Source organism: Furipterus horrens, unplaced genomic scaffold (assembly GCF_987537825.1).
Source record: "Furipterus horrens unplaced genomic scaffold, mFurHor1.1.pri manual_scaffold_3, whole genome shotgun sequence".
NCBI lineage: Eukaryota > Metazoa > Chordata > Mammalia > Chiroptera > Furipteridae > Furipterus > Furipterus horrens.
In genome coordinates, this window is record NW_028327173.1 from 86,652,617 (window position 1) to 86,666,108 (window position 13,492).

Below are 13,492 nucleotides of genomic sequence, written 5' to 3' on the forward strand. Positions count from 1 at the left end.
ATTAATATTACACAAAATTGCTTACGATGTTGCCAAAGAACTAATTTTGCTTCTAAAACTTGTTATTTCTTAGAACACCACTCATATGATTTGTGAAGTATGCAATGCACACAAACTTACCAATATTTATTTTAATTTGCAAGAATGACTCATCACTTGGAGCAGACAGCCCTGAACACACACACAAGGCAACAGCCACAGCAACTCTTATTGATGAGATCATGACCATTCTGTGTTCCTGCCCCAGTTCCCAGAAATATCAACTTTAACCTTCACATCCCCACATTAATTCTTGCTTGATGTCAGTGGATTGCTTTGAATAAGTGATATCTCCATGTAGATTATTCTTAAGCTTTAATTGCAGAATTATAATATTCTTTCCAGTTTTCCCAATTTCTTAATTTTTTTTTGAAATTCATTAAAATATATAAATTTCATAAGAAATTCTGGGAAGAAATTTCTGCAAGGAAACATCACCCTTATCCTCTGGGCTTTGTTACTATAATGGCTATAATAGAGATGATCTAGTACCTTTAGATGCCTGTGTGGAGTGCACAAGACATTAAAGAAGACTTCAAATGACTTCTCTATCTTGACATATTTAAAGATTTTCTTCAGTTCAGCTTAGTGATTCTACCAAAAGTACAGTATATTTGTGTTAATAATTTAAATGCTTAAATACTAGGTAATAATTTAATTGGAAGAAGGTGTAGAGAACTGTTCTAACAAAGGTTGACCATTTGGAGCTTACATCAATAAATAATCTTATTGTCATTGTCTTAACCTTGTTGCATAGCAACAAAGGCACTGAACTAGGAACAAACATTGTGTTGTCTTCACCCACACCTGTCTCCCTTGACCATATATTCTTAAGTAATATTATGTCTTATCCACAGAATCCATTTGCAGCAAGCATACGGTGTACACCTAAATTCCAGATTTCTTTGTCTTAAGGTGAAGGTAAGATGTAAGAAAATACTGCTAAGAAAATCGATTCCAAAATAAGGTATTTCACATGAATATACTGAGTTAGGTACTTAAATAAATAAATAAACCAATAAAAGGTCTTATAAAATTCTTATTCAATGAGATCATGACCTGAGTTAGGTGGTTAATAAAAATTGTAGGGAATCACAAAAAATGATAATATATGTGAGGTGGAAATATTTTTTCAAATTAGTGTTTTCATTTTTTTCAAATACCCAGAAATGGAATTACTGGATCATGCAGTAGTTCTATTTTTAATTTTTGAGGAATCTTCATACCGTTTTCCACAGTGGCTACACCAACTTTCAATCTCACCAACAGTGTATGAGAGACATCTTTTCTCCACATTCTCCCCAACACTTGTTCATGGTTGTCTTTTTTTTTTTTTTTTTTTTTTCTTTTTTTTTAATGTATATTTTATTGATTATATTGTTACAATAGTTCCAATTTTTTCCCCTTTGCTCCCCTCCGCCCAGCACCCCCCTTCCCCAACAATCATGGTTGTCTTTTTTGGTAATAGCCATTCTGATAAGTGTGAGGTAATATCTCATTGTGGTTTTGATTTGTATTTCCCTGATGGTTAGTGATGCTGAGTGCTTTTTAATGTGTCTGTTGGCCATCTGTATGTCTTCTTTGGAGAAATGTCTATTCAGGTTCTCTGCCAATTTTTAAATCAGATTTCCTCTTAGGTTTTTTTTTTTTTTCCCCCCTATCAATCCATTGAATATTTAGTAGCATGTTGTTTAGCCTCTATATGTCTACATATTTTCCACTTTTCTTCTTGAAATTGATTTATAGTTTCATAATGTTGTGGTCCAAAAAGATGTTTGATATGGTTTCAGTTTTCTTCAATTTACTGAGACTTGTTTTGTGCCTAACATGTAATATTTCCTGGAGAATGTTTCTGGTGCACTTGAAAATAATGTGTATTCTGCTGGTTTTGGATGAGATGTTTTGTGTATATCTTTTAAGTTCCATGTTTCCTTGTAGATTTTCTGTCTGGATGACCTATCTGTCCATTGATGTAAGTGTGTATTAAAGTCACCAGTTATTATTGTATACAGTTCATCTCTCATTATATCTGTTAGTATTTGCTTTATGTATTTAGGTGTCTTTATGTGAGGTACATGTATGTTTACAAGGATTATATCGTCTTATAGGATTGAGCCCATTATCATTATGTTGATATAATGCCCTTCATTGTCTTTTGCTATAGTCTTTGTTTTAAAGTCTGTTTTGTCTGATATTAGTATTGTTTGATTGCCATAGTAATATAATTCATCCAACTTTATTTTTTTTTAAATGTTTTAGCTATCCTAATTCCTTTGCCTTTTCATCTAAAGTTTAGAATCAGTTTATATATGTATGATACAGATGGAATTTTGATTAGAATTGCACTAAATCTATAGATCTATGGGGGAAAATTTGACGTTTTTACTATATTGAGTCTTCCAATCTATGAACATGGTATGCTTTTGCTTTTATTTATATCTTTTTTCTTTATTTGGTGTTTTGTAGTTTGCAGCTTACAGATTGTGTACATGTTCTGTTGGGTTTATAACTAAATATTTCATTTGTTGTGAGCTATTATAAATGCTATTTAAAAAATTGGTCTCAACTTATAGATTGCTAGTATATAAAAATAATTGATTTTTGTCCACATCTAGTTTTATTTCTTTCTTTCTTCAGGGGAGAGTGTGAACACAATCCCCTACTACCACAAATTATGCAGTCGAGTTTCCCACATTTGGAGAAATCGCAGGGGTTAGCACATCTGAGTGCAATGGATAAGCCTCGCCCTTGGAAAACCACCTTTGTGATTAAGGTATCTCCCCTGTCAGGTAAGTACATATATCCACATCTATTTTTTAACAAATATATTTTAAGTGACTTGCCTTTACAGGGTATTTTCAAAGCAGTCTACTTTATATTCATGGAAATAATAACTTTTCACACCGATACTTTATTGATGTGTGTAGTATATCATTAAGTTGTGTAATTATTGTATTAACACACAAGTGGCATAAATAGGTTTGGGAACACACTGTCCCAACTCTTGGTAAGCATATACATCAACTGGGGAGGGCAGAAGTGTGTCCATGTATTATAGCAGTCTACTAGTTGCAAAGATTCAGCAGGTCTATGAATAAATAGAGGATCAATTAATCCATAGAGTTAATTAATTGAGGGTCAGTTAAGAGAGCGCCTACTGAAAGATCTATATAAAATAGAGGAAGGAGATAAGAAGGCCAAGTTTCCATGACTGCATTTAAATATACAAGTAATGATATATACTGAAAATACAGCAATATATTTTAAACTCACCACAATATTTCTATTGAAGGAGGATTTTTTTTAAAAGAGAAAAGAGCTATAACTCTAATGTTTTTGAAGAATATTTAATGATAGTGGAAGAGACCTTAATTACAATAAGCTAACAGTTTATAATATAAAATTTGATATACAATGTGATCCCACATATGTGAAAAAGTATAGTTATTTATAAAAAAAGTATTTAAAATATATCAAAATATTTTTAATAGTTATCTATGTCTGCTGGGATAATGGTTCGCTTTTATTTATTTATTTTACTACTTAATTACATTTTTACTATTTTTATTATGATCACCTTTCTTTTACAATTATAAAAAAAAGATTTTGTAAAAAAAAGAGGAATTTTCTACCCACTTTATTTGCCACATTTAAATATCTGACAATAATACTGGCATTGTTCTCTTGGGTTGTAAATAACAATTACAGGGTGTTGGCATTTCTACTAATTTCCTATACCTTTGACAGAATCATGCATACTACAGTAGTTTTTGCCATGTAGTAAATTACATTAATGATTATCACAGCTAAAATTATAAAGCCTTCATAAACCTATTTATTTAATAACAATTTATTTAATCTAATAATATTAATACTATTTAATACTTATTTTATTACATAAAGATTTTAAAGAGTTATAAGTAGAGGGCAGCAACAATTTCATGCTTGTCCCCTTCACAACTATGCAACTCTTCATTTTAGCTAAAAGCATAAGCCCCACCATGAAGTGTCAAAACAGAAAGAACTAAAACAGTTATTTCATGGTAGACGAACACTCTGCATCTCACTCCACAACTAAGATGGAATACAACTACCTCAAAACTAGAGACAACCAGAAGTTCCAGAAAATCAAACTGCATGGAAGTCCAACAAACAAAGATATAAAGAAGAAATACTCATCCAGACAGGTAGGAGGGGTGGAGCTGGGGTGGAGAGGACGCGGTGCAGTGGTGGCAGCAGCGGTGGCAGCAGCTGTGGCAGCGGCAGGCCGGCAGAAAACACAGTTACACATTTTAAAAAGTCAGGAGGGACACCTGGGGAGCATTCCAGCTCCTCACCACACAGCGCAGCTCACAGTCCCAGCACCAGGGAAATCAAGCCTCATTGCTTCTGACTGTGCAAACCAGTGGGGGTTGGGGCAGAGGCAGAAACTGCTGGTCTCTCAGCAGAGTCTGCTTGTTTAAAGGGCCCCCATGGTCCTAGAATGTCTGCAGACCCACCCACTCTGGGAACGACAGCCAGGGCAGCAACTAGAGGGGTGCCAGTTCAGTGTGGAAGTGAAAGAGGTGTTTGGAAGGGGGGTGAGTGCTGGGCGGATGGCATTGTTTTCTCTCGGACCCGTCCCCCACCTACAGCGCCACAACATGGTGAAACAGGTCGCCCTGTATTGACGAATCCCCAAGGCTCCACCCCTTACAATGTAATAGGAGCAACAGCTCTACCTGGGACGTGGAGGCAAATAAACACAGGAGCCTGTCAGAATGAGGAGACAGAGAACTATGGCCCAAAAGGGGGAATGGATCAAGGTTCCAGTGGGAGAACTAAGTGATGAGAAGATAGCCAACCTAACAGATGAGGAGATAGACAACCTAACAGATGCAGAATTCAAAACACTGGTAATAAAGATGCTCACAGGCTTAACAGATATGCTTCAGCGTGGCAAATGGATAAGGGAAGAAGTGAAGGCTATGCTAAGTGAAACGAAGGAAAATCCACACAAAACCAATGGTGAAGGGAAGGAAACTGGGGCTCAAATCAATGACTTGAAACATAAGGAAGAAAAAAAGTCAACCAGTACAAAATGAGGAAGCAAGGATTGAAAAAAATGAGGAAAACTTTCCAAATTTTGCGAAGGAGATGAACATACAGGTCCGGAAAGCACTGAGGGTCCCAGGAGAACTGGACCCAGAGGGGACCACACCGGGATGCATCATGACTGAGATGCCAAAGGTGAAAGATAAAGAGAGAGTCCTGGGTGCAGCAAGAGAGAGGCAGAGACTTGCCTACAGAGGGGGTGCCTATAGGACTGTCAGCTGATTTCTCAGAGGACACTTTGCAGGCAGGAAGGGACTGCCAAGCAGTATTCAATGTGATGAAAGGCAACCTGTAACCAGGATTACTCTATCCAGCAAGGCTATCATGTAGAATGGAAGGGCAGATGAAGTGCTTCCCAGACAAGGTAAAGCTAATGGAGTTCATCATCACTAAGCCATTATTATATGAAAAGTCAAAGGGACTTAAGGAAAATAATATCAAACTATGAACACTAAAACGACAACAAACTCACAACTGTCAACAACTGAATCTAAAATATAAAAACAAAATCCAACTAAGCAAACCAGAATAGGAATAGAATAATAAGTATGGGGATCATTTGGGGGGTTATCAGCTGGGAGGGGGGAGGGAGAGAAATGGGGATATGGTGCAGGGATTAAGAAGCATAATCAGTTGGTACAAAATAGACAGGGGAATGTTAAGAATAATATAGGAAATGGTGAAACCAAAGAACTTATATGCATGACCCATGGACATGAACTAAGAGGGGGTGGGATTTCTGGAGAGAAGAGGGGTACTGGGCGAAGGGGAGCAAAGGGGAAAAGAATTGAAACTGCTGTAACAACATAATCAATAAAATATACTTTAAAAAAGTTATTTCACTCTCTCTTCTCATTTCCTTGCATCCTCTAGAATTTGTTGACAGTTGTCAGAGTTATTCATAAAATTTCCAGGTAAACAGCAGGGGCATTTAAAAAGAAGCTTCAAAACATCACACAGTGCTTGCTTCAGCAGCACATATACAAAAACATCATACAGTTTCTAAGGCAACTCTCTCTCTCCTGGTTAGTGGCTTTTTCCCTATTAATTTCCTTAGATCAGTGCTTCTTAACCTTTCCTGGATCATAATAATCTTAGTCATCTGGCTCAAATATTCAAATTTCTGCACACATTTGTCCTAGAGCTTTTCGTGATTATTTTAAAAAGCCTTTCATTGTTGCTTCCGCATTCAGCAAAAGCATTTTCAGTCATTTTTCTCTTTCATGTTCTTTATTAAAGAGTCCCTAAATTCCTCCATACCAAAGCTGTCACCCAACCCATTGATTCCATTTCAGACAAGTCTTTCATAGTGGTCTCCTCCTGACCCCAATCACAGCTCAGGCCATTATCTTTTAGCTCCTTTACTTTGCCAATAGCCTCTAAACTGGTCTCCCTGACTCCAGCCTCCTTATTCCCCCACCATTCACGATGACGCACTGGAGTCATTTTCCTAAAAACAAACCTGATCATGTCCCCTCTTACTTGAAGCCTAGTCTTTATAATGTTTCTCTCTTTATTTTCTGTGTTTAGGGAGAATGTGGTGGTAGCCTATCAACCTGCAATAGCATAGCCAGGAAGAGAGGATCAGAGTGAGAGCACAATTTCACACACTGATAAGTGAACATGCTTTTTTATTTCCCTCTTTAGAGCAATGAGAGGTTGCTTAGGCTGTGTTTCAAAGAGAGGGACCATTTTCAGGGAGTCATTATGTGTCTCTCCAAGGATGATCTGTCTTCCACAGATCTAGCTATCCACTCAGAAGCCAGGCTCGGGCCCAGGAAAGAGAACCACAGTGACATGTGGCCGAATCTGTGCGTGTGCCTGGGAGCCCACAGGTGGTGAGCATAACTGGAGTCTGGAAGAGAGTAAGCTCTGGGCAGTCTGGCAAGTGAAGATAAAAGAAGGACAGACCAAAACTCATGTTTTAACAGTGGTTCTCAAAACTTTGGGGCACATCAGAATCTCCTGCAGAGCTTTGAGAAATTCCTAGCCCCATGCCACCAAATCCTCTTAAATCAAAACCTCTGAAGTAAGAGCTGGCATCTGCATTCTTTTTAACCTCCCAGGGTTTTAGCCTATTTGGGTTTTCCAGGAAAGTTTCTGGGTGCAGCCTAGGGGTACTGAGTCCTTTACACTACTGGTATTAACAGACTTCTCCACACAGGTTTGAACTTTTGGTAATTTTTTTTCAAGAAATTATTTATTTATTTTTAGAGAGAGGGGAAAGAAGGGAGAAATAGAGTGAAAGAAACATCAATGTGAGAGAGAAATCTAGGTCATTTGCCTTTCACCTGCACCCAGACTGGGGGACCAAAGCTGCAATCCAGGTAAGTGCTCTGATTGGGAATTGAATCAGTGGCCTTTTTTTTTTTGCTTTGCAGTATGACACCTAACCAACTAAGTCACACTGGTCACTGGTGATTATTTTAAAGAGCCATTTATTGTTCCTCTACTCATTGAGCAAAAGCATTTTCATCCATTTTCTCTTTGGCACCCATTACATTAAAAAAAAAAATTAGGAGAGAGGCCGCGTGGGGTGCGGGGGGAGGAGGTGCTAGGCCAGTGGGGCCGACAGCAGATATTCCAGGGCAGCGAGAGCGTTCAATCTCAACTCTCATTCAAACTGAGTCCCATTGGCTATTGGGAAATCAGTTTAGTGGATCACGGCCATCATTTAAAAAAAGAAAGAAAGAAAAAGAAAAATAGAAGATATCAGAGTGCATTGTCCTTGCTAAGGGATTATCCAATAACTTTCTTCACATGGCTGTGGGGTCCTTTCACTCATGGGAGCAGAGCACTCAGCCAGCGCTGTTTCAGCACCAGCAGGACCCTCAGTGCAATTCAGAAGATGCCGCAGGTGCGTGTGGTGGACAACAGTGCTCTGGGGAACACCTCATACCATCGCCCTCCTCGGTGCATCCACGTCTATAACAAGAGTGGGGTGGGCAAGGTGGGCAACCAGATACTGCTGGCCATCAAGGGACAGAAGAAAAAGGCGCTAATCATGGGGCATCATATGCCTGGTCCTCGGATGACCCCCAGGTTCGACTCTAATAACGTGGTCCTCATTGAGGACAATGGGAACCGTATAGGGACCCGAATTAAGACACCCATCCCCACCAGCCTACGCCGGAGGGAAGGTGAGTTTTCCAAGGTGCTGGCCATTGCTCAGAACTTTGTGTGAGCGGAGTACATGCCGCTGGCAACAGTGGGGGCCATGAACGGAGCAGTTCCCCAAACCGCGCCTTTGCTGTTGGGGAGCGTGGGGCCCTGTGGCTGGGGAACAGTGTCCTGTGAGAAATAAGCATTTTCACATGTTTTCTTCCAAAAAAAAAATTAAATCCTATATGGAACATTCTGAAACAAGTTCAGCTTGCTCTGTGCCTAGTCAACTGGATGAGGGAGAAAGAGGTAGCTTCCAGGCCTAGGTTCTTATTCAGTAAGACAGAAGGATTGGGGTGCCCATCTTCAAGGTCCCTTCATCTCTAGTCCTCTAAAACGCAATCTGCAGGTTCCAGAGCCTGAGCTGTCTCTGGTCACTTATATCAGGCTGATCTCTGAGCATGGCTGCTTGCCCCAGTGGCACTAGTTCCTGAGAGATATCTGTTGTGGCTCAGATTGAGGCTAAACTATGAAAAATGAGGATGATTAGCAGCTCCAAATTCCCAAAAGGTGGCATTCCTTTATGAGGGACAGGCCACATGTCTACACAGCAGCCATAAGGCAGGCTGTGATGGGCCTCTGATTCAGCCAGTATCTGTCTTCATTTGGGTAGAGGGAATGGCAGGAAACATCACCTATAAGGAGCAAATTAATCACATTAGTTTGGACACCTATCATCTGGGGTTCGAAATCACTTCTGTGAACACAGCATGTTCAGGCAGCCCTGCTGCCCATGAAAACCCAGTTTTTTAATATTATCAGAGCAGTCTTGAAGAAAACTCACATGATTTCGTGCTCATACATACAAATGCATGCATATACATGTGTGAACACATACATAGTAAAACCGGGTGAGCTTAATTCACTTTGGCTAGACTGCTGTCAGGTCTTATAAATACAAAATTATTAGATTTCCAAAGAAAAATTAATAAATAAAATGATTAGATTTCTGGGCCAACATTGGTGCTGGAAATCGTATGTTGCTTGGACAGAGAAGTGATCCCACTGTGATTATATTTTCTGGCTGCAGTTATACACATTCTTAAAAATTACATTTGGGTTCACATATAACAAGTTGTCTTTCTTGAAAAGAATAAAACAACACAAAGTCACTACTGTCTGGGGAAGTCTGGAACATATAGTGCTGTTGAGCCCAGCTGACCACACTGCAAGATATTGTCTCATCACAACTACAGACTGGTTAGGAATGGACACAACTTGGCAATCATGTATTCTGCAGTGAGGTCCAATCCTATATAGATGAGAGCTTTGGAGAAGACATAATTTTAGTGCTGTTTGTGGGCAGGTGAACAAACTGGTGACTTCCATGTTTCTGACCATGGAGAAATGGCACCTTACTAAGGAGCCCCAAGGAAAAGTAAAGTTTAAAGCATTTAGGCTGCATCAAGGAAGTGGAGAGGGCATGTGAGCCCCTGGAGGAGCCTTCCCCCTCTCTGGGAGACATGGGCACCCCAAGGCCTCCTTTTGCATTTTGATGGTATGTAACTCTTTCATGAGGATTGAGAGGGCATTTTGCCCATGGGAGATGCTAAAAATATACTTGTGGGAAGAAAGGAGAAAGGAGAAAAGAAAGAAGAAATGAAAGAAAGGAGAGAAAAGGGAATAATTCAAAGCACTCAGAATAAAACTTTGGTGCTCTTAGAAAGAAGTGAAGTAGAATACTGCAATAGATAGCAGCTGCACAGAAAAGGACATAAGCAGACATTCCAGGGCTCTGCCTTTCTAATCTTAACCTGAGTAAGTTGTTTCACCTTTCTAAACTTCAGTTTCCTCATCTATAAAATGAGCCTATCTTCACAAGAATTTGATGAGGAACAACAAACAAGAGCTATGTCATTTTGTGCTGGCCCACACCATGCAGAGCTTCCCTAAGCTTTACATATGCATACTCATCTAGTTCTTACAATCCTATGAAGTAAGCTCCATCCCCATTAGAAAGAGGAGGCTGAGGCACAGTCACTCAGCTGAGCTAGTAAGAGGCAGAGCTTGGATTTGAACCCAGGGGAATTTGGCTCCTGGGTCCATGCTGGATCCTGCCCTTCTTCGTTAGCATTGGCCCCTCTTTTGACTATTTCACAGGTGAGATATTAATTCTGCCAATTTTTAAGATTTCAAATCATATTTAAAAGTAGTTTGTTGGCTAAATCTGGGTTCTGTGTAATTTGGGAATTATCAATGAATTTGACTCACCCAGGTTCAGTTTCTTGTTAACAAACATAATTGAGAAATGCCTATATTTTGTAAACCAAGCCCCAAAACTATAAAAATGAAATCCACTAATATTTCTGAAGTTTAAGGTTTGCATGAGCAAAACAAGGAAACGTAGGTTTCTCAGCAAAACGGCAACTTCCCAAGAACAAATACATTTATTAGTGGGGAAAATTGGTCTTTTGGGTCACTCAACTTCAGCTCTTCAAGGAAGAACAACTGTATCAAATTGAGTTTATGTCGTGATGTTTAACAGCTGGGCTATAGTACATTTTAAACCAATGTTTAAAAATAACCCCATACAGTGAGAACTGATCCAATTCTAAGGGGAAATAACCCTTGGGGAGTGTCTGGTTTCCTCTGGGCTTAGAACAGACAGGCAGATCTTGTCTGCTCTGGTTGGTTCTCTAACATTAGAACATTACATCTATCCCAGGAGGGAAAATGGTTTACTGGGAAATATTTGGGCATTCACAGGTTCTTCCAGGTGTCTGCCTGAGAATTACTTTCTTACACTCAGGCTTTTTTTCCAACTGTGCAGAGATGAGAGAAGTCTGGAATGGCTTGGGAATATGACCCTATCAGTTCTCAGAAAGTTTTTGGGTATCTGCCTAAACCCAGACCTTCAGTAGCCCTCCTGTTGATTGAATACTTGTAAGTTTTAGGGTGTTAAATATGAAGTACTTGAAACACAGATCTGAAATTTACTTTTTATACAGTATTCCCTCACTTATCATGGGTATTACGTTCCAGCCCCTCACCCCCCATGCAAAGTAGGAACCTTACATTTATTCCACACTCTTAAATCTACGTAACTTTAACAACATACTTATACAGTACCACAAAATCCCAAGATATAGTGAAAAATCCATGATAAATAATTAAATATAGTATTTTTAAAAATCCCACGATACAATGAGGCTGTGATAAGTGAACTGCGATATAGAGAGGGACTACTGTACTTTGTGTCTGCAAACTCAGGTTAACATGGATGCTGATGAGAATAATTAAAAATGAGTTGGTTAACCATTCTCACAAGGGTATTTGATTATTAGGCACACTGCTAAATGTGTCTGATCACATCTTTTTGCTCTTTTTTCTATTGCTCTCTCTCACACACACATTCACTTAAGTAAGTTCAGACTTCCATGGACTTTTGCCACTTTCTTGCTGTTGCTTTTCAGCCCTAATAAAACAGTTATTGGGTAGCATTTCTCTGGAATCAGTGTTGAAATGGGAATTGACATGAAGATGAATCATGAAAATGTGTCTTACTGTTTATGCAGCAATGAAGATTATCAAGATAAATGGAAAGGAGCCAACTGCCTTCTTTATTTATCAGAGTTATTCAGCCTTGTTATTTCTCATGCTGAGTGATTTATTGGTAATTATTGTAGCAAATAAGCAGTCTTGAATGGGCAAAAACTTTCAAGAATTGAGGTGCTTCTGTGCCAGAGAAAACTAAGATATATCATTAACTCTGATACTGAATTATGTGGACGAAATACAAAAACTTGCAAACATTTAGAAAAATAGTAATCAGCATGTGTTGATTATCTCAATCAGAGTGTACATGTTCTTTCCAGGGTAATTTCCACTATATTTTTGTGTTTCACTTTGAGGAAAAGTATTTTGTGGGTGGCGGGGGCATGTATTAGCATGTCTTAGTGAAGTGTGTTTGGACTTGTATTTTGTTTGTTTTACCTAATAAACTCATTGCATACACACAACACTCAAAATTGCTGCATTCGAAATAAATTTTATTTTGATTTCTCCAACCAGTCCAAAGATTTGAAAAAGTCAACATCAAAATTTAGAGTTTAGAAAAGTTGTTTCTTTTTTTAAACATTGATATCAAATCAGTGAGTAGCTAATGGAAATGCATTTGCTAATGAAGACAAGTTACTGTCCACTATAGTCATTCATCAGATATCTAGACCAGAAAGACTGTTCCATCTCCAGACTCATTCTATATAGCAGACCTACAGAGACCCAGTGGTATTCTTGGCCTATTCTAGAAGTGTTTAATTAATAGAAGCCAATTAATGGTCTGTTATTTGATACTAATGGCCAAGCTAGGAACTTGGTGTGTAATTTCTTTTATTTTTTATTTTTTAATGTTTTATTGATTATGCTGTTACAGTTGTCCCAATTTCTTTTCCTTCTGCTCCCCTCCACCCAGACACCCACCCTCCCTCCAGTTTTCTCCCCCTTAGTCCATGCCCATTGGTTGTGCATATAGTTCTTTTTAACATCTTCCTGTCTACTCCACTCCCTTCTACTATGCTTCTTAATTCCTGCATCATCTCCCTCCCTTTCACTCTTTCCCCTTCCCTGCTGATCTCCCCCCTATACGTTTCCCATACCTATAATTCTTTTTCCATTCTGTTGCCTACTTAGTTTGCCTTTGTTTCAATTCCCTAGCTTCTGTTGTTGGTTGTTGTGATACAGTTTTCATTGTAATGTTCATAGTTTTGATCCTCCTTCCTTTAAACAAGTTCCTTTAACATCTCATATAACAGTGGTTTGGATCTAATGAACTCCTTCAGTTTTACTTTGTCCTCAAAGCACTTTCTCTGCCCTTCTATTCTGAATGACAGCTTTGCTAGATAGAGTAATCGTGGTTGTAGGTTTCTGATTTTCATTACTTTGAATATTTCTTGCCAGTCCCTTCTTGCCTGCAGAGTCTCCTTTGAGAAATCAGCTGATAGTCTAATTGAGAACCCTTTGTACATAATTCTCTTCTTCTCTCTTGCTGCTTTGAAGATTCTCTCTTTATCCTTAATTTTTGACATTTTGATTATAATGTGTCTTGGAGTGGTTCTCCCTGGGTCCAGTTTATTTGGAACTCTCTGTGCTTCCTAGACCTGTAAGTCTATTTCCTTCCCCAAGTTAAGGAATTTATGCTTCATTATTTTTTCACATAATTTTTCAACTTCTAGTTCTCCTTCTTCACCTTCTGGCAACC

General features: G+C 38.7%; 1 non-coding gene and 1 pseudogene across 1 annotated transcript; one reads left to right on the plus strand and one right to left on the minus strand.

The window, feature by feature from the left end:
- Window positions 1-2,673: 2,673 nt before the first annotated feature.
- LOC150015447 (U1 spliceosomal RNA) lies at window positions 2,674-2,836 on the minus strand. Its single transcript, XR_016510285.1, has one exon. It is a non-coding gene; the product is annotated as a U1 spliceosomal RNA (small nuclear RNA).
- Window positions 2,837-7,981: 5,145 nt separating this feature from the next.
- LOC150015448 (large ribosomal subunit protein uL14m pseudogene) lies at window positions 7,982-8,317 on the plus strand (annotated as a pseudogene).
- Window positions 8,318-13,492: the final 5,175 nt, after the last annotated feature.